Here is a 24,924-nt window from a genome sequence, read left to right as displayed (position 1 = left end):
AGATGAGGAAACGCAGGGATAAAAATACACCAGTATTTGCTCACACATTTTTTATGGATTCAGTCCAGCTGTGTTCAGTTCCTTCTATGTTTGTCCTTCATATGCATTCTAATGAAAAAATTTGCTGGTGATGAATCTCACAGAAACTGAAATCATTATGCAAATTATTCAGTGAAGGATCTGGAATAAAGCATTTTTAAACACTGGATTTTTAAAGATAGAAAAAACTAAGGACATTTCCCCTCTGACATGTCGCTACAGTATTATAAACAGAAGGATTCATATCTGAGTGGTTTTTTTCTGTTCAAAAAGCTGTAACATGGAATCAGTTAACACTTAAATATTTTTTTATGCTGGACTTTATAAAACTCTCAAAAGGAAAGCACAACCTAAACATGCATATTTTATAAAAAAAACTTGCCACACTTTCTTTTCCGTTTGCATTTTTTTCCTTAAAATGTTATTGGCTGATATGCATTTCCTTGGCAGTAAGATCAAAGCCAAACTTGAGGGAAAAAGGGGCTAAAACTTCTAAGGCTAACTCCATTTACACTCAAATATCAGAGGCAGAACAAATCTAAGCACAGTACTGTACCTGTCTTCTCTCAAGCCCTGCAGAATAGTTCTGAAATATAAGGCAGAGAGAGTGGCCCAAAAGAGGGAAAGGAGAAAACAAACCCCAACAAACTATGGCACGATCCACTGCATGTCTGTGTTTCGTGGGAGAAAAGTAGTACTGGCATTGATCATCTGGCTAGATTCAGTCTGTTAAGAAAATAAGGTTTTCCCTTGTTTATTTCTGAATTATTAAATATGAGTAGATGTGTTATCACACTGGTTAATGACACTGCCCCTGCTGAGCTCTCTGGCAGTGCTCCTGCTTTGATGTCCTATGCTCAGCAAGGGAACCTGTTTGTATATCTTGCTGATGCCATTTGTGCGACTGAGCTCAGCATACTTTAGACAGACTCTCCGAGACAGCTCTGGAGAGCTGGCAACCCACAGTGCGCAGAAATTGCTAAAACTGTTCTTTGTGGAGCAGACATTGACAGCAAAACCAAACAAAACCAACCAAACAAACAACCCCCTCCCCCAAAAAACCCCCACACCATAAATCAGTGTTTTTAAAGCATTTTGCCATTGCCACACTCCCAAACATAGCACAGTGAATTTCAAGGAGCTAAACTTCTGCCCAAAGATACCTATTCTATTAGTTTTCTTTAAACTACTTCTGCAGCTATTATATTCTTACAGTGCTGCTCCTCCTTCTACTTGCTGTGCTGTTTTTCCATCATAAGCAGTAAGTTAGCTGTCTGGATCTCTTCATTCACTGTGACATTAGGTACTTAAGCCTAAGGCACCAATGACTTTCGAAAGGTTGCACAGGGTGGCAATGCTTTGGTTCTGAAGATGAAGCACATCCTGGCACTGAATTCTGAATTTCAATTATTTCTTGACCCATGCTGACTTTCGCCCCCCCCCTTCCTTGTAGGAGAAAGACCTTCAGTTATCAAAATACTTCTTTTGGACATAAATATAGCTTAGTTGCAAAAAATAACTAAATGTAGAAGAAGGACCGACATTATTTATAACTGCTCTGTTCCATATGTGATTGATTGCCTCCAGTAAGGATAGTTAAATGTAGCTGAGCTATTTGTGTTGGAGCAATGTAATTTGGCAGTCACCAGACAGATGAGCTTTCTTAGTGCTCCTCTGTACATGCCCCAGCAGACATTGTTATTTCAAAAGTCACTAATATTGCTTATTAGAGTTCTGAAATAATATTTTTTCTCTGCTTCTGCAAACTTTCTGCTTTTTCTTCTCCACTGAAGTCATGGTTTTATTTCTTCCTCTCTCAGCCCTCTTTTGCTGAGTTGCTTTCTCGATAACGTAACATATGCAATGTATTTTTTGTTTTTATTTTATACATAATAACTCTTTGTTTGCTGAGTAAGGAAAAGCATGAGGACAAAATACCTCTTACAAAGTTTCCCAAGACAAAGATGATATTCTCTCTTCTCAGAGTGATAGTTAGCTGAATCCAACACATGAGTTGAAAGAGAAGGATCCAGCCCAATTAGGCTCACAGAAGGCTTTTCACAGGAAGGCATTCTAAAATGACAGCTGGCACTTGATGACATGGTATTTAGACATTGATCAGAATAATTAGTTTATACTTGTTATGACACTATTTCAAGTAATTTAAACATAATATGCCCTGAAACTATAAATAAATAATATGGCAATGATCTGAAGGAATGCTTTATGCGCAGCAATCCCTGAATAAGGTAAACGAACGAAGCCATCAGTCTGAGCACCAGAAGGCCTGCTGCTTTGGGAGATGTAATGTACATGCCTACTTCTAAACTATCAAACGTGTCCCGAAAACAACATTACACCAAAACACAGATGAGGTCAGAAGGGAATACTGGTGAATGCCATGACAATGTAAACACCCTTCAGGTTTCTGCATGAGAGCAAATAGCTCCATGCAGCCACAAATACAGAACTAGATCTGCTGAAAGGATGAATTATGGCCTACTCATGTTTCATCTCTCCAATAAATGGAGAGCAATGGATTACAAGACCTATGAGGAGAGGCTGAGGGAGCTGGGATTGTTTAGCCTGGAGAAGAGGAGGCTCAGAGGAGACCTTATTGCTGTCTACAACTACCTGAAGGGAGGTTGTAGCCAGGTGGGAGTTGGTCTCTTCTCCCAGGCAGCCACCAACAGAACAAGAGAACACAGTCTCAAGCTGGAGGTTTAGGATGGATGTTAGGAAGAAGTTCTTCACAGAAAGAGTGATTTGCCATTGGCATGGGCTGCCCAGGGAGGTGGTGGAGTCACCATCACTGGAAGTATTTAAGAAGAGACTGGACAAGGCACTTGGTTCCAAGGCTTAGTTGATTAGATGGTATTGGGTGATGGGTTCGACTCGATGATCTCGAAGGTCTTTTCCAGCCTGGTTAATTCTATTCTATTCCATATATGAGTTTTGAAAGCATTCAAACAGTGACACTCCAGAAGAGCCCCTCTTGATTAGTATACAAATTCCAGACAAGAACAGTACTGCTGGCATCTGAGAAAGGCATTGGCATGTCATTTAGAGGGAGATGGGGTGATAAGCTGAGGGACCTGGAGTAGTTGAGCCTAGAGAAGGCTCTGGGGGGACCTTAGAGATGCCTTTCAATATCTGAAGGGATCCTACAGGAAGGCTGGAGAAGGACTTTTCATAACAGTGTCTAGTGATAGGACAAGGCGGGAAGGGTTTGAAGCTGAGGGAGCGTAGGCTTAGGCTGGACCTTAGGAAGAAGTTGTTCAGTATGAGGATGGTGAGACTCTGGAATAGGTTGCCCAGGATGGCTGTGGATGCCTCTTACCTGGGGGTTTTCACGGCCAGGCTGGATGAAGCCTTGAGCAGCTGGCTGTAGCTGAGAGGTGTTCTTGCCCATGGTAGGGGGGTTGGAGTAGATGATCTTTCCAACCTGAGCCATTCTATGATTCTGTTTTGATTTTCTGTATTTCTGTTTTGATATATTGAAGTGGCCATTGATTTCTGAAAGAACGTACAGCAAAAATTGCAGGCTTTTATCCCTCGCATTTTGGCGATCAGCACCACCACAGTACAATCATCACATGCTTCCTGTTCATCACAAGTCCATAGAGTACAAAATCATTCCTGATAATCAAAATAAAGCTTCATGGACAAGCAAAAGTGATTACACAACTATTGAAATGACATGCACAAATTAAGTTGATTTTGTTTTTCTTTTTCAAACATGAGAAATGTAACTCTTCTTTGTGTAAACAGAACTAAAAAGGACACAAATTCTAGTCTTGAATATGCCCCTGTAGTGTATTTTGGAGGTCAGAGATTACCTTATATGTGAGATAAATACTTTTAGAGATGAAAAGTTATCAGAAATGGTTGTCATCCCCAGTTTCATGCAGTCAAGAGGGGAATGCATCTCCTATGTTTTGTCTAGATAGTAAGCACATTATGTGCAGTTTAGACAGAAATGCTGGATATGGAAGACACCTCATTACAGAGAAGCACCATTCTATGGGGAGCCTTCTATAGTTCCACATTTCTATACTGACCTAAACAATGTGTCCACCAGCAGCCCCTGCAGAAATCCCCTCCTAGAGTAGGATAAAAGATAGGACTCGTGTAACTGCAGTGAGATTTTTTTCTCCATTACAGCAAGAATAGTTATCTGCCACATGTACTGTATACAAGTGCTGATTTTAATTAAGGTTTAATCTCTTTAATCTCTACACTAATCCATAGAGAACTCCAGGGTATTTTCTGGCATGGAGAAGTTTTTAACTTTGCTGGGTTGGGTCTGGCTTGACAGGTTCCTGTGTATCTATCTTCATCTTTTATTTTCTCACAGCAATCTGCTAAATACGACAGGCAGGAAAAAAACACCAGAGTTTGAGCATTAATTGGTTGAGAATGGTAATTTGTGGATTTGAGGAACAGCAAAGGTGCCACTAGAGTGTGTAAGTGGGCAGCTGGCACAGTAGCTTTTGCCAACATTTGCGTCACCGTGGGAGTACAGCAATATGGTAGCTGTTAACATTGTACTTAATAAATATCTCCTCATATGTGAAGATGTGACTAGCCTTTTGGAGGAAGAAGCTGAGCACTCTCTGCATCCATGGCAGGATTTTATATGCAATCCCAGCAAATGTCAGGGGGCCTTCAAGGGTGCTTAAGTACTGTATACATAAAATTGCTTTCTTGAAAGCTAAGGTATAGTAAACAGTGAAATAATTCACACCTTGAATTATCCAGACAAAAGCATGGTAATGCTCAACGTGATAGTTTTTCTCACCTCACTCAAACCTTAAGAAAAGCACACATGCCTGCTGTTAAGTGCATATGATAATTTTTGCTACGGTGAGACAGACACTACAGATCACAGAATGGTTTGGGTTAGAAGGGATGTTTAAGATCATAGAACCACAAAATCATAGAATAGTTTAGGTTGGAAGGGACCTTAGAGATCATCTACTCCAATCCCCCTGCCCTGGGCAGAGACACCTCTCATCTAGCCTTGGTTGCCCAAGGCCTTAAACACCCCCAGGGAAGGGGCATCCACAACCCCTCTGGAAAACCTATTACAGAATCTCACCACCCTCATGCTGAAGAATTTCTTCCCATCTAAACTTACTCTCTCTGATTCAAACCATTCCCCCCCTTGTCCTACTGCTAGATACCCTTATGAAAATTCCCCCTCCAGCCTTCCTGTAAGACCCCTTTAGGTATCAGAAGGCAGCACTAAGGTCCCTGCAGCGTCTTCTCTTCTCTAGGCTGAACAATTCCAGCTCTCTCAGCCTATCCTCATAGCAAAGGTGTTCCAGTCTTTGGATTGTCTTTGTGGCCCTCCTTTGGACTTGCTCCAACAGTTCTGTGTCTTTCTTTTGATAAACCACATGAATCAGGTTTTTTGAACATTGAGAAATGCTAAACCAAAGGCAACAAAATGTTCTGTGAAGTCATGAGTAAAACTCAGGTAAGGAATATTTTCCATTCGGTAGGAAGAGTGCTTATCTGTTCTCCATACCAGCTTCCAAAGTGAAGATTCTACCTACAGAACACCACCTATGGTTTCATTTTTACATTTACAAAATCCTACACCATCTTTTATGACAGAATTTGATGATGTGAGGTGGTAGAGGATAAAACAATGACAGTACTAAATACCAGCATTGTTTCAAACTAAAATACCTTATGAAAGTGCTTTGGCTACTATGATGGGCAAAAATGCTCTTCTATGCACAGGAAATTCCAGTTTGTTTCACATGCAATATAAGGGGCCATTTGCACTTTCTTACTGAAAAATTAATTACTTGCACATTCCCTAATAAAATACTTTCAATAAGCCTCATTATCATAGCTGTTTATATTCACAGTTATTGTCATAAAAGCATAAAAAAGGAAGGTACTTTCTCCACCCTATCCCTTATGCCTAAAAGCTTGACATTTATGTCTGTAGAGACATATCAAAATGTAACATCCCTTAACAGGAAAAACCACACCAAAAAATTGCACCTCCTGAATGAATGTGAAGAACCTGAAATGTTGCTTTGGAAAGTGAGACATCAGCAGACTCATTTTATCAGCAGTCAGCCAAGGAATACTATAGCAGAGGTGGGTATAACATTTTACTGTCAGCATGGGGGTCAGCTCACTGCCTGAGAGGAGTGAAGAGCTCATGATGGTGGGCCAGCCCCAGGAAAGACAGAAGAGGGGGGAGCCCAACCACACTACTAAGTCACCACTTCTCTTCCACCATGAGGTCAAGGCTGTGTTGTAAGCTGCCTCATTGGTATTTACCAACAAGGTGAAAGAAGAGCCTCATGCAGCCACCACCAATCTGACTGGACAGCAGAGGAGTATAAATCTGCTACTTGTTCTCTCCTGGGGAGTTTCCATTGTCCCAAGGACGTGGGAGAACCCCACCATCCTGAATGCAAACACTCAGTCATTGCTCAGAGAAGGCTGAGATGCACCACTCTATCTGCTGTTCCCAGACCTGATTTCACCTTTTTGAGCAGGTACTACCTGGTGAGTTAAACCTGGCTTGCAACCAGCCTGTGGCTAGAGACCCCACCCTGTATGATGTATGTTTGTGCATTTGATAATGACAGAAGAAGGCTTAAGCCATGGCTGTACTGGACAGCTGTCTGCAGCATGCCTGCCAAGTTCCAAGCAAGTTTTAGGAGAAAATGTCCATAAGAAAAGGCTGTAAAACAGCACTTTGTATAGAAAGTACTCTGCCATGACACATGTAGTGTTATTTTGGACAAATTTTCTTTTGCCCAGTATACCATTTTGTGTCAAAATAAGGACAGCTGGAGCGTAATACCTTCCCCATAACTAGCTTTCTAAGCTTTCAAATAAGAATCAAAAAAGAAGAAAGAAAAAAAAAGGCACAACAACATAAAACCCCAAACAGTGAGTCCAAGCATGCTGATGCATGTGAGATTCATGAAAATGGAAGGTTATAATCACGAATTTGATAGTGTGGAAAGCGTTGACACATTTATAAAGCCAAGTACTATTCACTCTTCATTTTGCAGTCAACCACCACTCTGCTGGGTTTTACAGTCCTAAGAGGCTTGAGGCAAAAACACATCATCTGCACAGTAAAAGCACCTATTGCTTAAACTAGGTGCCAGAAGAAAGTCTGACATCCCACCCAGTAGAATAGATAATTCTGTATGTATATAAATAAATAAAGCTCCATTGGAAAACAAGCAACTAACAAACAAGAAAACCTTTTTCCTTGAACATCTGGGATCCAAAGGCATTCAACTCCAAGAGAACAAATCCTATCTGAGCTCTGTCTCATGCTTAAAGAGAGGGTCTAACCATCCCTTCACAAGAGGACACCATGCCTTACACCCTGCTCCCAAATCACATAGGTGCACTCCCCTCCTCCATAAATAAATACATTAATTTTGTGGAATCACCTATAACCTTTCGAACGGATGGGAGAGCTTATGGGCTGAGATGCAGTGAATCCCTTACCTGCTGAATTCAGGAAAAGAAACTTTTGCTTTTCTAGACAGTTTTCCAAATTCATGGCTTAGTAGAAGATTGGCAGTGTAGAAGAATACAATTGTATGTTGTTAAACTCTGGAGTCACGTGGGAAACAGACAAAAATAATTTAAGCAGAATAACAATTTAAAGGAAAATGCACATCAGATTTGCCTGCATAATGTGAACATTTGCACTCAAATCCCTCAGTCATTGCATACTTGGGACTGCATAAAGCCATTAATTTTACAGTAATTCTCCTTCTGCTCCCCACAGCAGCACTGCTTCCTACTTTCTGCATGTCTGAGCTTCTCACTGAATTTCATGTTCCGTGCGGGTAGTGGGTCAAGGTGTACCAAGCCTTTCCATCCTGGTTTCTCTGCTCCCTTCATCATCTTCCTCTCCTTGTTGCTTAGCTCTTTTTTAGTTCCCCCTCTTCCCTCTTTCCAGTCTCCCTCTGCCCCAGGACTTCCATACCTCATGCACAGGGTGATCAGCTGTGATCCTTGCTTGAGGAGCTGCTCTCGTTTACACTGGAGATGGCAATTTCTCTGTGGGCCCTTCTGCTCACAGAGGGCTCTGCACTGCCCTCCTAGTGCTCCTCCCCCAGCTCCTGCCAGTCCCCTCAACTGGGCACAGAGAAGAGAGGTTTTGTTTAAAGTTCTCTTGGGGCCTCATACAGGGAACTGTCCTGCCTACTCTGGCCACTAGCCAAACACCAAAGATACCTGAAGTGAAGGGACAGTAAATGAACTGGGATGCTAGTAGTGTCATCACAAAGTCAGGCAGGTGTGAACTTCAAGCTCTGCCACCCCAAATCCCTTCGCAGTTAGTGCTTATGGTGACCTTGCTTTCAGTATGTACACTCTTCCACTACCAGAATTGGGAAGGGTGAGCAGGGTAGTGGAGGAGGTAGCTGTGCAACCAGGCTTCCCCTGCTGCCACTGTCATCGTATTTGCATTGCAGGGACATAATCTGGCTGCTTTTGTGGGGTTTTTGGCAGGAGCCCAGCAGCGTTTCTGTGCCACTGCTCACATTGTACTGCAGGAGTATAAACACGGGCTTGTCCATAGCTCTTTCAACAGCTCTGGAGGAAATCCACGGGATCCCACTGTCAAAGCTGGGATACTTTCTGTACACCAGCTACTGTCCATATCCTAATTCTCTGCGTCTTGTAGGAATGTGGAAGTTAGCCAGTGTCAGTGAAACAGGACAAGGCAGTTTGATGGGACTGCAATGAATATTCTCACTCAAATGATAATGATACAAAATTTTCTTTAAAGCTCCACTGTTTTTTAAAGACACAGACTGGACAGTGTTTAACATTTCTCAGGACCATGCCAAGATGCCACAGAGAGAAACAAACAAGGCAGAAAATCCATAATGTTTGAGGGGAAAAAAAAGTTACTATTGTGAGGAGAAAAATTGTTTTATCACTAGAAAAGACCATCTCAAGCAATCCTTTCTCTACCCTACCAAGATTCAAAAGCATAAAGTAAGACTCAACTCTCTCCTGTCTAATCTCTGACAGAAGGCATAATCCTGGAAAACACAAAGACAATTTTAATTACCCAGAAGTCTTAATATCTTACTGTTGGCATTATATATGAGCCACCACAATGTGACACTGGCTTTGCAGTTTGAGTGGCTTCTCAAACTTCAAGGCCTGAGAACATAAGGAAAAAAAAAAAAAAAAATCAGCAAGGTTGGTCCTCTCCAAGCTTTGAGACATCTAGAATGGAACAAAAATGTCCCCTGTGCTTCCTGTACTTCACACACAGACTTGAAGTCCTCTGGCCTTCCTTGCTAAGCATTCTGCCTCCTACACTGTAACACAGGTACTGATCTAGTCTTCCAAAATACTGGATGTCAACTTCCCTTCAGCCCCACCATGTACAGAACAAGAGCTAATGTTGCTCCTACAGTATATTCTGGGCAGAACATGACATTCCATGAGTAACCCCTTTTCCTCAAAGACAAAAGGCAGGATTCTCCTGCTGACTTCCCCATTGCTGCAACGATCAGCTGATTGCACACTCCAGAAATGGATGTCTATGATCTTTATTCAGCTGTCTACAATGAAGCTAGACAAAGTTATATCCACTGAGAAACTCATCCTTACCTATTACTGCAGAAGCATACTACTCTACAAAGACATACTATTACAAAATTGCATCACAAATATGGATATGCAAAGAAAAGAGAATCTTTCCTACAAGCTGCTACCCAAACAGATTTCTACAGGACCACAGAAACAGGCTACAGATTTCATTCTCTCTACCTTTCCTCTGAAATGAACATTGTTTTAAAGAAATGCAGACTTTAGGGGTTTTCTCCTATCCCAAAACAGATACTATTTCCTGTTTGGCATTTAGTTTTTAATAAGAAATTAGATACGTACTCTGATTTTAAAAAATCAATTTCCTTCCGAATTACCCAAATGTTGAAACCACACTTCACTGGCAAAGAGATGGCGCTCTGAAGAACAGAGCCATCTACAGAAACCTTTTTGATAATGGTGTCCTTCTTTCAAATCCAAACATTTCCTTGATGTAGAATACAAATTGAGCTCTAGTGTATAAGTCAGCTAGGATTTCAAAGTTGGCCTTTATACTTTGCCATTAATTAATTCCGTCCAAGAAATTCAAGCAAAGACACAAACAATAAAGTTCTCTAAATACGTTACATAAGGCATTCAGAGTGTTCTGATTCATTCCCCTCCAGGAACACAGCAGAGTCAAAGAAGAGTGTACACATCATGTTTAGACTGTATAAAAAACACTAGAAAATGTAAGAATAATTTAAAATACATTTATTTAAAGCTCTCCATTATAAGAGCTATTGTAGAGTATTTGCTAATCAATCTACACTTCTGAATCCCAAACAATTGCAGGCTTAATGAAGTGTACTTTTCTTCACTTTCAGATGCAAGAACAAAGAGTTTCCTATTAAAAGGAAGGAAATGAAAGCAGAAGGCAGAAGACCTCATCCAAAAAATTTTGGAGTCGCTGAACAATTTAAATATTGAATAGAAAGTCAGAAATTCTTATTCGGGATCTCATTTTTAGGGGAAAAAGGTCTTTCTTTCCAAGGACACCCCATATATATCTTTAAGTCAGGTAAGACAGGTATTCCCTGTGACACAATGAGAAAAGCCTCCCAAAATCTAGCAGGGAAAACTCATGCAACTTATTCAATTATTTGTTTTTTAAGTCTCATTTTGTTGCAGCTATCACAACAGAACTAATTCAGAAGACACGAATTGGGGTCAGCAGTCAGTCAGTACAGAGAGATCTTTCAAGCCAAGTAATCAAAAATGGGTTTGGCTGGGGGAGTTAAGTGACACAGCATGGAGTATGAACAAAACAGTTATGTCTGTTCAATCTGAAAGTAAACGAAGAGTTTTCTTTTTCTCAAGATTAGCTTAGTTTAACTTGTACAGAAACACAAGGATAATTTATCCCTTGACACCTTTGACATAAAACTTAATAGTATTCCCTCATCTGAAAAATAGATCTGGTAGACAGAGCAAGAGGCAAAGTAAGAAATGCGGTGTTAGACTGAAAACCAAAGTGAAAAGTAGACTTTGTTAGGTTTCCCACTACTTCACAATGAACAGATGCCATCACCCTCCCTGTCCCTCCTGTGGTACTGTGACGATCATTTGCAAGGGGCCACAAAAAGTTGATACCAGACAGTGCTACAAGCACCATTAACTCCTGTGAGATTTCCCCATCCTATTACCTCCTACTCCTAGTTCTTTATTCTTTGATGCTCAACTCACAGAGAACTAATTTCTGGCAGCAGTAGTTTTTGTGTAGCTCATCCAATAATTTTCTTGTAAATTTTTTTTACTGCTTGATCAGACCTAGACCAAACTGTATAATTTACATGACTTAATTTCTAAGACTTGATTGCAAACATGCAGTTAAAAAAGACACAACTGTATTCGACATTTTCTTGGCTTTTTTATTTAGAGGCAAACCTTACAATAATGGATAATCTTAATAAGGTTTTAGGTTGGAATGACTTGCAGCATTTCCTGTTACTGTTTCAGAAGATACAATTCCAATAAAGGGGAACAGAGATTAACTCCAATGCCTGTATGGGCAGAGAGAAGCACGTATTGTTCTATTTTCCTTCTATCATATTTATGATAGCTAAGGCTTACAAATTACTACATTTCCATCATGCAAACTTTGAGGGGTTTGAGGTTTGTTTTTAATATATGTTCAGGTTAGCACAGTCTGATTAAATATTCATCAATGCCCTTTAGGCACTGAACCACCTTCATTGAAAGGTCTAGAAAATATTTCACTTATATATTGTAGGAAACAGCTACTGGCAACAATCTAAACTTACGCAAAGGAAAGAAAGAAAAAAATCAATAATTTCCTTCTTTCCTCCCTGTAATAAATTCCAAATGTCCTGATTCAGCCTTCTTAGTTCAGCTTTTCTATTCCATCTAAAAACCACAGATACAACTAAAACCATACTGCAACTCATGCTTGAATGTATTTGTCCCCTTCTCTTAAATATACAAAGTCCAAAGAAAGCTGATACCTGCCTTCTCTTAGCGTAGTTATGTGGAGAGCTTTGTGGTTTCTCATTCAAGAATTTGGGTTTTCTCTGAGGCTTGTAGCTTGAAGATGAATGTGACATTATATAAACCTGGTATTATGTAATTGAAAATCTTCACCTCATCTTTCGTATAAATACAAAAACTCTGCTACTTCTGCCTCTTACGTTCAGTCTAAATTTCACTGTCATGTTGTAACTTTGAAATAGGTTAATCTGCCTATACTTTGCACTTGATGAAGACAAGAAATTATTGCTTGACTTATTGTCTTGAAATTTGGTATGGTGTCTCTATTTATGGTCTGGAAAAAGATCATAGAATGGCTTAGGTTAGAAGGAACATCAGAGATCATCTACTGCAACCTCCCCACCACCGGCAGGGACACCTCTCAACTAGATTTGGCTGCTCAAGGCCTCATCCAACCTGCCCTTAAACACCCCCAGGGAGGAGGCATCCACAGCCTGGCCTCAAACCAGAACAGAAGGGTGAACAAAACTACCTGTGAATAGCAAGAAAATGATTCTAAATGTTGACTGTGATGTGGCATGTTCAAGGAGGAGTTGCACCTTAAGGCAGATATAATCTAAAAAAGTGTTCATGAAACCATAGTAACTGTTCGATACTAACTAAACAGAAAAATCCAGTTTTCTTAAGGAAAGAAATCCATCTGATCCCACATAGGGTTGCAATGTATAGACAGAAAATCAGGCTGCACTGTTTGTCTCCAAAAAGCACTATCATGCAACAAAAGTTTGTATTCTTATTATGAATACACTTTATAGTCTGACGTAGTGGCAGATTAATGCTTCCACAGCACAGTGTGGGATGGTTGCCAATCATCCTAAAGGCTCTGTAAGGAAGGTTTCCATGACACCATTCTGTGTAACATTGGTATTTTGGAAATAGCATTCAGTTTTGAACTCTGACTTCTGCAGATTTTGCAGTTCCCATGAAAGACTGTATCTGAGAGGAAAAAAGCCAAGGCTAGCATATGTATTTTACACACAGCTAGCAATGCCTGGGAGTGATATTCCTGTAATAAACTGTAGAACTACGTGATAAACCACAGAGCTGTTTGATAATGTACCTATTAAATACCTTCAATCACTCCATTCTCTGGCCAGTAACTGCTCTCTCTCAGGACGTATTCTGAAGTTTTATGCTGTTGAATGTGTTTAGACAGCTGTCATTTCCGGCCTGCTATCTGCATTAAAATGTAGACACTTTCTTGAAACTTAACTGTGCCTCAAAGCCCAAGAGAAGTTAGTTTCAATCCTGAGGGGGAAAAAAAAAAAAAGCTTTTCCATACATTAAAAATTGATGGCTTTTAAAGCAGAGCATCTAGATCCACAGAGGTGAGGATGTGTTTAGAGCTGAATGAGATGGGAGAATTGGGACAGGAAGGGCCTTAAAAATATTTCACATTTGGATGTTCATAAAAGCTTTTCCAAACAAGTTTTTAATTTGTTTTGCAGCTGTCTTAATTCCTCCACGTTTGGACAGGGATTTTCCAAGAGGTCTCAGAGAGCTAGCTGCCCAGTTCCTATTGAATTTCAGTAACATTCCACCTCTTAACTCCAGTGAGATGCTCTGAAGGCTGTTATGCATGAAACGGTCTATGAGCATGAGTTTAACACTGAGTATGTGTGATTTTTTCAAGAACAAGGCCAAAATACAGCTCTTATCTGCAGTGGAGGGAGAGGTTCTGTGTAACTTTGTGCTAGTTTGGAACTGGGGCTTTTCTAAACCTACCTATGAGTCCGATAAGGAACCCACGCTATCATGTTATGCATATCTGTCTGCAAGCATGCGTGTTGAACTTACAATAAAATATCTCAATAGCCGATGTTTCCTTAACGAACTTTTGTCTTACTCCATTTGAATTTCAAAGTGTAGCTGAAATTGCTGGAGGATTTTAGTTGTATACAAGATTTGATCTTGGGTAAGCGATCCATATGGATTCTTAATCTCTTGTGGGTAGCCAGTATTTCTTAATCAGTGCAAAAAATAATTCAGTAATAAACATGATGAGTGGTTAACATTCAAAAGCATAGATTTTCTAGTATATTTGGAAGTATGGCACACAAAATACCCTCTGATAAGGGAAATAAGATGCATTGTTTCTAAAAGTGCAACCTTAATTGGTTTGCCCTTATTTCTTAGAGAAATGTGAGAAAAATCTGAAGATGCAGTAAAGGAATAGGACAGCATTCCTCAGGTACTCTGACAGACAGAGAAGAGATGTTCCCACACACTGCTTTCCTGAAGTAAATCCCAAAGTGTTTTTCCACATAAAAGTCACTCCAGAGCATTAGCCACTGCTGTCCCACTTTCATGTATGCTCCTCCATTTCAAGCCCCAAATAATCCAATAAAATATACCAGTGTATGCTTTCATCCTTACAAATCATAGAACCTCTAAGGCTGGAAAAGACCTTTAAGGTCTCTGAGTCCAGCTGTAACCCTAGACGTAACTAAACCATATCCTGAAGTGCCACATCTATAGCTTCTTGAACACCAACAGGGATGGCAACTCCACCACCTCCCTAGGCAGCCTGTTCCAATGCCTCACCACTCTCTCAGTAAAGAAACTTTTCCTAATGTCCAATCTAAACTTCCTCTGGCACAATTTAAACCCTTTTTCTCTCATCCTATCACTGGTTACTTTGCAGAAGAGACTAACACCAGCCTCACTCCAACCTGCTTTCAGGTAGTTGAAGAGAGCAGCAAGATCTCCCCTTAGCCTTTTCTTCTGCAGACTAAACAACCCCAGCTCCCTTGCCCACTCCTTGTATGTCATGCCCTCCAAACCCCTCACTAGCATTGTGCCTATTCTCTGGTAGTCCTGCATTCTGTCAGGACAGCTGTTGCACTGGACCGGGGAATGGAAATGAGGCTTTTGTTCATGTTTTGAGGAATGTCCAGATTTTACTTGGGAAAAACTTGCATGTGAAGGATGACCTGATATCCTTTCATAACATGTTAACGTGAAATTAGAGTTTCTGCTGGAATCTGCAAGCACAAGGTGTACTGGTGACACCATAGATAGCCCAATGTGGGGCTTACTCTGTACTGAGCTTGCAGACTGCCTAATGATTGAAATAGTAAGAATGTATCTGACAGACCAGGGGTAGGAGAGATTCGAAGGCCCTTGGCACAGCCTTAGCAGTGAGGGTACTACATGTGGTGGTAATTTGTCCATCTCTCTAAATTTACAGTAAGTGAGAGGGTGAGATAAAGTCCTGAGGAAAAATGCACAGATGAAGTAGAGAGAAGCTAAGTTAGTGTGGCAACATACCTTACACAATGCTAGAGAAAAGCAGCACTTCATCTTCTGCAGCGTCAAGTAGTATGCTCAAGATTGGTGCTTGGTTCTGGCAGCTTTTCTCATAAAGGAAAGGATGCAGTTGTGTTGGTTTGTTTGTGTTGTTTTGGTGGTGGTGGTGTTTGTGGTTTTTTTGGTTGGTTGTTTATTTTTGGTTTTGTTTTAATTTGTATCTAGGTCTGCTTTACTATTCCCCTGTTTTCCAACCACAAGTTATCACCTTACAGACCTGTTCCATGGTCTTTGCATAGTCTTAAAAGAAAGCAGAGATGTTTGGTTTGGTGAAAGAGGCAGTCGTCTGTATTTAAGGAATGCTGGTAACTGCAAGAACAAACAGTAGTAAAATAGTTGATAGGATGACCCTGGAATCATTGCTATGTTCCTGCATGCTGTGCGGTACCTTACAGCCTCAGCACATTTACAAACTACAAAGCAGCACTCACTTCCATACCTAAGATCCATTACTTTACAGGAAAAATTAAGTAAAGACAAAGAAAAATGCTGTTCAATCACTGTCTTTCTCATTTTGTTAACCAAGCTTTTGTTTATTATTTGAAAGTGGTCCCTATTCTTGTCTTAGACATGAGATGGCCATTTTGAGAAGATGCATGTAGGCATTCGCAGACTCTTTGGGAAAAAGCAAAGTGCAGAATTTCCCTAGTAAGCATGCACTCTCAGTCCACAGAGAGGGCTTCCACTTCCCTCCACATCCCCAGTTCCAGACACCCTTCTCATGCAGAGTAGTATGTTACATGTCCTACAAGTCTGACGATTGGGTTCTCTCTGTCACACAGTCCTCTGTAACTCCCCTTTAGAAGTAAAACTTGGGAAGACAACCAAACAGAAACCTGCAGTCAAGGGCAAAGTAATACCATGCCAATAGCAGGTCTTCATATTTGGATGGGAAAGGGGCTGAAACCAGTCCCCCCAGACAGGAGTCTGAAGGTGGTAAGCTGGAGTCAGGGGTAAAACCAGCAGCACAGATGAAGTGCACGTACACTAATGGGTAACAAACAAGAGGAGCTGGAAGCCTTATTACAGCAGGAAAGTTATGCTGTAGTTGGCATCACAGAAACGTGGTGGGATGACTCACATGACTGGAACACCGTAATTGATGGCTACAGGCGCTTCAGGAGAGACTGGCGAGGGAGAAGGGGTGGAGGGCTGGCCCTGTACATCAGGGCAGATCTAGATGCCGTGGAACTAGAGATGAAGGAAGATCAAGTTGAGTGCCTGTGGGTGAGAATTAGAGGGGAGGCCAAGAAGGCTGACATCCTGGTTGGAGTCTGTTATAGACCACCCAACCAGGAGGAAGAGGTTGATGAATTATTTTATAGGCAGCTAGAGGCTGTCTCAGGATCACCAGATGTTGTTCTTATGGGTGATTTTAACCTGTCAGGTATCTGCTGGGAACTTAACACAGCAGAGAGGAGGCAGTCTAGAAGGTTCCTGGAGTGTGTGGAGGAGAGCTATTCCACTATAGGTAATAATTCAATCTTGCCATGCCATAAGCACAACTGATCACTTATAACAATTCAATCAGTGACAGCTTGAATGATAGGACTACAGAGGAGTGTGTAATGGAAAATATTTAAAGTATTCAGAACAAGAGGACACAGTCTCAAGCTGCACCAAGGGAGGTTTAGGCTGGATGTTAGGAAGAAGTTCCTCACAGAAAGAGTGATTGGCCATTGGAATGGGCTGCCCAGGGAGGCGGTGGAGTCACCATTACTGGAGGTGTTTAAGAAGAGACTGGATGAGGCACTTAGTGCCATAGTTTAGTTGATTAGATGGTGTTGGGTGATGGATTCGACTTGATGACCTTGAAGGTCTTTTTCAACCTGGTTAATTCTATTCTATCGAGGATAAAGTGTTCCCAGTCTGTTCAGTCTGGATATATATCATATTGCAGTCACAAGCTGTGAAGGAGGCCAAAGAGGATTTCAGGCTTTCTGCCTTTCTAGATATCCTGGCACTTGACAAGCTTTTGAGCTGGAGGAGGCTGCCTTATCTACACTGTCTCTCCTGCAGAGGGCACGCTGAAGGACAGCTGCAGAGGGCAAGTACAGCTAACAGTCAGGGGCAAAGTGATCAGCACATTTCAGCAAATTAGAGCATGGAAGTGTGCAAAGCATTTAGACACCTTATTTTAAAAATTAAGTGTCACAGGAAAGCAAAGATAGATGTTATCTTGGGAAGAGTTTTACTTCTCAGAACATGTTGACAGCATAGTCCCTGTTAGTGTGTACTTAGCAAGTTTCCCTAAAATCAAAACCTTAGATAAACTGCAAAGCATGCCAATATTTTTTCAGCTCAGAGATGTGATAACCTCCTGTGACTTATTTGTTACCAATTAAAAATGAAATGAACACTTGAGTTGCAAAGAATGCATTGTAAAACACCAGCTTCCACACAGACATCATTTTATCAAAGCAAGTAAAGTCCTATGGCCTTCTGCTTCTTAGGTGCCTCTGCCTGACTGCAATAGGGTCCAGCTATGGTAATATCTAATTCCTGTTATTCACTCAGCTGCAGCTCTTCTGCCTTTTTTTTTTTTCCATGAGAGAACACCATGCAATTCTAATCAGAGCTGATGTAGATCAATATGATCCTTTACTTTCATTATATTTAAAGGGACACAATTTATTGATTTGTGTATCAAATTTTAGCCCATGTATTTTCTATTCTGTCTGTAGTCAATCTGTTGTAAGGCACAGTGGATCTCTAGATCCAAATATCGTTCAGCACAAAACCAGAAGAATACCAGGAAGATGATTAAGCAACTATATTTGCACAGGGCATTTATTTTATGTTGTCTTCAAGTCTGTAGTATGTAGAGATCTCTATTTGAACACATGGAAATAAGTTAGTGCCTTGCCAAAATCATTAAATCCAAATGTCCTTGCTTCCAAGGATTTTATAACACTTTTGCTTACTGGACTTAAACATAGTATCATATCATAGTATCAGTCAGGGTTGGAGGGGACCACAAGGATCATCTAGTTCCAACCCCCCATGCCATGGGCAGGGACACCCCACACTAGATCAGGCTGGCCAGAGCCTCATCCAGCCTGATCTTAACCACCTCCAGGGCCAGGGCCTCGACCACCTCCCTGGACAACCCATTCCAGGGCTTCACCACTCTCATGGGGAAGAACTTCCTCCCCACCTCCAGCTTCATTCCATTCCCCCTAGTCCTATCACTACCTGATATCCTGAGCAGTCCCTCCCCAGCTTTCTTGTAGGCCCCCTTCAGATACTGGAAGGCCACAATAAGGTCACCTTGGAGCCTTCTCTTCTCCAGACTGAACAGCCCCAACTCTTTCAGTCTGTCCTCACAGGAGAGGTGCTCCAGCCCTCTGAGCATCCTGTGCTTTTGCTATATATTTTTAAATAGTTTAAAAGTCAATATATCTTGTGGTGATAATTGGTTGAAGTGTACACAGATCTGCTTAAAAAACAAAGTCCACGTATTATGCTGCCATATGTCTTTTGTTTAACATACCTTTTTCTTCTTGTTCTAACAGTATGGTCTAGCGATACAGCTGACATGAGCTGATCACCAGAGTCAGGAGTTAGGCTCCTCATCGACATGCACAGATGAAAGATGTAGTCTAACAACTATGTAGGCTCCCTCTGTAGTCAACGCAGTAGGACAGGCACTTTGCTCTAACCCATCCTTATCTTGGAATCCTCTCCAACCGCCAGCTCTGCTTTGCCTACATACCTGAAAACTGTAAAGCCAAACACAGAATAGAGGAAGCCGAGTTGCAGTGGAAGCTGTGGATTTTACCTGAAATCAACTTTTCCTAATGTCACAGGTTTGACCCAGCCCCAGTACCTTGGTTCAGTGACGCATTACAGGTATTTTCCATGAGATTAGTGCATTCTTACAGTCAGGCAAATGCCAAAGGGACTTGCTGAATCATGCCCTCAGTCAAAAAGATAGACTGATGTTCACTTGTTAAAGCTTGTATAAATCATGCCATTTTAACAGGATTAATTAACACAGGATTAAGGATAGAGAGAAAACCTGCACCAGTAGTGCCTCTAATGTGTGAGAAGGGCTTTTAGCACCTTTGACCTTTTCTGTTCCAAGCTGAAATGCAAAAATATCACTTAGATATATTTCCAACTGGAAACAAGGAAAAAGAACTTTGGGGGGGGGTGGGGTGGGGAGTTAATTATTAAGAATGACAGTATGACTGTTCACTATGGAAGTGTCATCACCTGCTAATCACTTTTTCCAGGGCATGAAATACATCCATTATATGTGTTGTGCATATTAGCAATGCTGGAGATGGGGACAGAGAACACGTTTTTTACTTTTGCTGTGTGAATAAAAACATGATCCTATGTGAATGACTCACTGCTGTTGTGTAAGCTTGTAATCATCTTTGTGTGAAAGATGAAGGCATTTCAGATGAGCCCACTCAAATCTGTGCTGTACTTTCAAGCTTCAGGACATTGCTGTGAAGAAGACAGACTTGAAATGCAACAAGATTTGACCTAATGTATTACTGCAAAAGAAATCCACCAAAGATCAGCTAAGATGTGTTCTTTGCTCCAATGCACAGTTCAGCTTTTTGAACTCTGACTCGTTACACAGCATTCCTGAGAGCAGGTGTGGTCATTCTAAACTCATTTTAGAGAAGTGGTAGGTCTGAAACGTACACCAAAGGGCAATATTTTTAAGGAGCTGTTACAACAATAACAGATCAATCAATTTCCTCAATTATTTGTTCAGGCTGAAAGAGAAACCCTTTTATCTGCCTCCATTTTGCGCTGAACTCAACCTGTTAGGATTAAAGTGTGCTTATGTAAAATTCCCCTTACCAGCTGTGCCCAGCATTGCTGCTAAACTTGTGTCAGTGGCTGGCTAGACTGCCATTGCTGCTGTCCTACCCTGCTGCTTGGACTGCCAGGGAAGGAGAGGAGTTACCCTGAGAGCCCATGGAAACCTTGCCTGCCAGGCCTTTTGCTCTGAGATCCCCCCGTCCTCTCTGTGGCTACTGGCTATGCCCCAACATATGCCTTGATGCGTCTAGAGGAGCTGCCTGACTTGCAGAGCAGCACACATGCTTTTCTTGGGGGAGGTGGTGCACAGATCATGGGAAGCAGAGTCTAAAGGAGTCCATTTGCAAGAACTGGTACATTCCTCTGTCACAAGACTGAAACTCCGTATGGCCTTCATAAACTTATGACTATTATTTCTGGCACTGGTTTCCACTCTTTCACTGATCCTGGAAACCATATTAGCAGGTACTGTGCAGATTTCAGCAATCACATTCAAACAGGAAAAGTCTTGCAAAAAATTATCTTCCTACATATGCAGCCTTTCCTAAGAGATGACACAAGAAAGCTACCACAAACTTGACAGACAGAACTTGTTTAACAGGCCCTTATTCTTTAGTCATCCAAAACAATGTGTTTCTCTGTTGCCTTTGCTTCCCTGGGCAACTGCACTGAAGCTGGAAGACTTCCTTCATGCAGCCCCAATGCTGGTTTCCATTTTGTAGAGCTACACGATTTGATTTGCCTCAGTGGTTCAAAAGTTCAATGGGGAAGAGCTCCCGTGGAGAGGAGAGCATGAGCAGCTCTCGCTAACAAATGGGTGCTTGCCTTGGAAAACAGCACGTCTGTTCACATGCATCCAAACTGCAGACTGCTAAAGCATCCCACAGAGTCGAGCCTGGCAGGGGAAGTGACTTTACAGACCTTTGAGTCTCCAGGAGTAACACAAACAAGAGCCAGAAAAAACATTTTGCTATTTAAAAGGTAATCATTATATAGTGCTTGATAAAGTTTATTGTACCAATTCCTGGAATCAGGAGGGAAAACAGTACCCGTTGTTTGAGGAAAGCATTCAGATGTAAAATGAGACCTCAGCTCTGTGTTGTTGTTGTGACAGGACAGAAACAAAAGGATAAACAAGGCTCATAGCTAAGAACAGGGAAAAAAAAGCTTGTAGCTGAAAGAATCCCAGCTGCTGTGTAAGGACAGTCAGAGTGTGTGAGATTGATGGGAATTGCCCCATCCAAGTCCACTTCCAGGGCAAAAATTAGTACAAAGAGAGCAGTACTTGGGAAATTTCAATTATTGTGCCTTGCTAACCTTAAGTAAAAGTATCTCCAAAGGAAACAAAAAAGGTTTTCACACAAAAAAACAGGTCCAAGCAGTGTTATTCCACAAGCACTATACAACACAAATAATTATCATCTTCAAAAATACAGCATTCTGCACTGCTCCTACAGGAGTCAAAGACCTCTCTAACGGAGAAGCATTAGATCAGTAAGCACAGATGTTCCACACCAGCCTACTACATTTATACAGCATCTCTTACTGTGAAGGATTTGAAAGAAATGTGTTCTGCAGTGTTAATAGGAGCATTCAGCTACCAGTATATACAAGCTTCTCATACCCCATCAATAGCCAACCCTTCTGCCTGGAAATGGTTCTCTGTGGTGGAGCAGGAGAGCTCACAGCATGCAGACACACCGCTCTGGTAGGTGAAGAGCCTCAGTGAGTCCTCACAACACTCACTCCCAGCTCTGCCCCCAGCACAACCACCATAGCAACCACCCCATCTCGAATTTTATCACCAGGACATTTTATATATAAACCACCACAACTTTCCCCTGTACACACCTTGCTGCTGAGGGGAAAAGTCATGTTAGACCTGCTGCTCTGCAGCTCCTGGAGTCCCTCAGGAGGGGATGAGGAGGGCAGTGAACAAATCCACATTGCCTGGCAGGCACTGATGTCATTGGTGCTATACAATCGATCTGCCCGCTCAAAGATACCCTGAAACACAGCTAACCATAAGACCTTTCTGAAGCACCACTCCCTGCACATGTGTACAGAATTTCATAGAAGGTACATCCTGGGATATGGCATTGTGCATAAGCTAACAGAGAAGCTGTACAACTTGCTGATCTTGAGCAGCCCAAAATAAATGATTTAGAGCCGGTTACCTGTAGGGCACTAGCAGCCTTTTGAGCCCTGTGCTTAAAATGCCTACTTATGACTTCTTTTCTTTCCTCTTCCTTTTTTTTTTCCCCTAACATAATATGAGATAATTCAAATGATGAAGCCAGATACTGGTAGAGAATGTTGTGAGGTTAAAACGTTTTACACATTGTGGTTGAAAAAACCCAGACCAACAGTTACTGAACTCTGTGGTGTACATGAAGTGTTTGTAGTGTTGGTTTTTTTTTTTCCTTTTTCAAAGGCACACCAGTCCTGGAAATATTCAAGCTGGGTGGTCTGCAGCTTTTGTTTCGGCCTCAAGCAAATGGTGGAAAATAGGAACAGACAAGTCATGAAAGCTTAAGCCTACCTTTGACTGCTTTTCTGGCACGAAATTGCTGCTCAGACTGAAAATGCCACCATAGTCTACAAGAAGAAAACTGTGGATGAAATGGTATCTCAGAGTATGTATCAATTTTAATGTATGAGGCCAAACTACCAAAAAATAAACTAAAATCCAAAACCACTGAGGGCATGGTGACAGAACTCCTGAGTGTTGCTATTTGTGCTTTGTTTTTTGGTGTCTGTGCATCAGGAACATATGAAGTTTGGTTTGTTATTGTTCAGACAGGACAGGAAACCTGAGCCAAGGATGTGCTTCATTTCTGCTCTGAAACGGCCTTTTTTGTGGGCCTGAGATGGTTGCGAAATGGCTCTCAAATTCTGGGATGATACTCTGTGTTCTCACATCAAACAAGTTGCCAATACACTTAAAGGAAAATCATGCCAGAAGCTACCTTTCGTGATTTTACATACTTTCAACCTTTTCCCTCATCACTTTACAAATGCAAAAAAACAATTACAAGTATTTCTTCTCATAAGGATAGCAAAGTCACTGAGAAACTACCCAGGAAAGGAATGGTGTTTAAAGAGCAGATGAACAAACATATCAGAAACATGTTTAAAGCTGTGGGAGCACAGCCAGAGCTGTTGCTTTGCAGCTGAGGAGACAGGGGACATCTCTAAGGGCTGCCAGGGTGGCACTTGAAGGTGAAAGGGCCCAACACCTCCTGCTGTGCTTTCACCAAGGCAGAATCTTTGCTTTATGTGCTGGGGGAAGTCCCAGAACTGACAGTCCCTGACCAGCCTAGCCTGAAAATTTAGCTCTACCACGATGTATTTTTGCTCACTATAATAATTAAAAATAAGGGAGATTAAAAGAAGAATCACAGATCAACATAAGTCATGGAGTCTTCAAAAACCTTTGTAGGTTAATCCAGGTTCAAGCCAGTGTTTAGCTACTTTGCTGACAAAATTGGTTTTCCTGCTTTCTTGTTTTAAGGATTTGTGCTTCAGTCGCACCTGAGTTACCTGTCAGCAAAGCACGCTATCTACTTTCATGACTGTGTTCCAAGAAAAAAGACAGACTTAGGCATGGAAAGAGCTAAAGAACACTACCTAGCCTTCAAAATCTTTCATCTACAGACTTGATCACAGGCAAGACATGTCTATGCACACAGGCAGCCATTTTCTGCAGTCAAACATAGCTATAGCTACTTGGTTTCTGGAGTTCAGCTGTGGTCAATTCATCATAAATACTTCTGCGTTCCTTCCTCTCCCTGCAAAGGGGCAGTTCTGTGTCCTCATTTTCACTATTATGGGTTGGTTTTCAAAAACATCCTAATTTAGTAGTTTGAAACCACACTGTCTCTTCAAGCCTAAAATGTTGGCATTGTTGTACCCTGTGGATTTTTATATGGTAAATTGATCACATTGTTTCGTTTAAAACTGTTGTTCTAAATACAATCAGATTTCTATCTCTTGGATTGTATTCATTTTGGCCTCATCACAGCTAAAATTCTGACTTCAAGCCCATATAAACATTTGCCCTTTAGCATTTATTTTGATCCTAATATTCATCAAGTTTGTTTGATTGCTTTTTAAAGAAGAAAAGTACTCATAATTAAAATTAAATAGATCATTTTGCTACACAGTTCTGCCATGAATCTTTGTTCTGCAGAGGAAGATATTATTGCCAGATTTTTCCTGCAACCTCTGTAAACATTTACTTTACTAGCCTGTAATTGCTTTAACATAAACTACCTATTCTCCATTAACTTTGTTAACAGGGAGATTCTACATAATGTTCAAACTCCATAAAGTTTCATTCTCATTCATTTGAACACCAAATCAGTCTTAGCAAATTCAATACTATGCTTCTCAACTAGGCTAAAATCATAAAATCATACTATAATTATTGAATAGTTCAGGTTGGAAGAGACCTTAATGATCATCTGCCATTGGCAGAGATGCCTCTCAACTAGATTCGGCTGGTCAGAGCCTCATCCAGCCAAGCCTTAAGCACGTCCAGGGAGGAGGCATCTACAACCTCCCTGTGCAACCTATTACAGAGTCTCACCACACTCATACTGAAGAACTTCTTCCTATGATCCAGTATAAACCTACTCTTTATCAGTTTAAAACCATTCCCCTCCTTGT

The 24,924-nt window shown here is 41.2% G+C and overlaps 1 protein-coding gene across 1 annotated transcript in view; it reads right to left on the bottom strand.

Moving 5' to 3' along the window:
* The window catches only part of PHYHIPL (phytanoyl-CoA 2-hydroxylase interacting protein like), a 57,646-nt gene extending 49,487 nt beyond the window's left edge, over positions 1–8,159 (bottom strand). Inside the window, exon 1 of the mRNA XM_054174592.1 lies at positions 8,030–8,159. The gene's annotated coding sequence lies outside the window, so the exon portion shown is untranslated. The remainder of the gene's footprint in view (positions 1–8,029) is intronic.
* Between the last annotated feature and the right edge of the window lie 16,765 nt (positions 8,160–24,924).

The sequence above is a fragment of the Dryobates pubescens genome, chromosome 30 (genome assembly GCF_014839835.1).
Source record: "Dryobates pubescens isolate bDryPub1 chromosome 30, bDryPub1.pri, whole genome shotgun sequence".
NCBI lineage: Eukaryota > Metazoa > Chordata > Aves > Piciformes > Picidae > Dryobates > Dryobates pubescens.
The sequence above is the reverse complement of the archived record's forward strand: the minus strand, read 5'-3'. Positions and strand labels throughout refer to the sequence as shown.